We start from the raw sequence: 1,065 nt of genomic DNA, 5'->3' as shown, positions 1-1,065 counted from the left end.
AAAATTAATGCTTTCCATCATGTAAGATGTTTCCAACATGTTAAATGAAATGTTATTTGTCACGCAGAAAGGCAGAATTGAATGTGTTTGGAACTTTGTGCACATGAACTCATGTAAGAGATTCTAAGCACAAAAAGCATTGTTTAAGTGCTTCTGTGAAGAGTAACATTATGTTAGTGCAACCAAGCAATTGAAGAGAATGCACACGTATACAGAAAATCTTCTTTCTCAGTTAGAGAAAAGTTGGTTAATACAATGTTAAGATTAAAGATTTCCCACGTGAAAGATGTTTCTAGCATGTGAAATGAAATGTTATTTGCCATGCAGAAAGACATATTTTAATGTCTTAGGAGTTTTATGCTCATGAATTTATGTTAGAGCCTCTGAGCACAATAAGCTAAGTCATTCTGTGAAGAGTAACAATCTGTTAGTAAAATTAAGCACATTAAATGAATACAAGCCCACATATGCTGAAAACCTTCTTTCTCTTTTAGAGACTGAGAATGTTAAGACTAATGCTTTCCCACATGAAATATGTTTTTAACATGTGAAATGATATTTTATTTGCTATGCAGAAAGACAGATTTTAATGTGTTAGGAATTTTGTGCTCATGAACTTATGTCAGTTATTCTACGCACTAGAAGCATAATGTAGTGCATCTGTGAACAGAAACATTATATTAGATCTACTAAGCAAATGAAGAGAATGCAAGCCCCCATATGCTGAATACGTTCTTTCCCTGTTAGAGAAAGTTGGTTAATGCGATGTTAAGACTAAAGCTTGCCGACATGAAAACTCTTTATAAGATCTGAAATGATATGATATTTGCCAAGCAGAAATACAGATTTTAATGTGTTAGGAATTTTGTGCTCATGAACTCATGTAAGAGATTCTAAGCACAACAAGCAAGTTTCAGTGCTTCTGTGAAAGAGTAACATTATGTTAGTGCAACCAAGCAATTGAAGAGAATGCACACGTATACAGAAAATCTTCTTTCTCAGTTAGAGATAGGAGTTTTGTGCTCATGAATTTATGTTAGAGCCTTTAAGCAGAATAAGCTAAGT

The sequence above is a fragment of the Sinocyclocheilus grahami genome, unplaced genomic scaffold (genome assembly GCF_001515645.1).
Source record: "Sinocyclocheilus grahami isolate Dianchi unplaced genomic scaffold, SAMN03320097.WGS_v1.1 scaffold194.1, whole genome shotgun sequence".
NCBI lineage: Eukaryota > Metazoa > Chordata > Actinopteri > Cypriniformes > Cyprinidae > Sinocyclocheilus > Sinocyclocheilus grahami.
The sequence above is the reverse complement of the archived record's forward strand: the minus strand, read 5'-3'. Positions refer to the sequence as shown.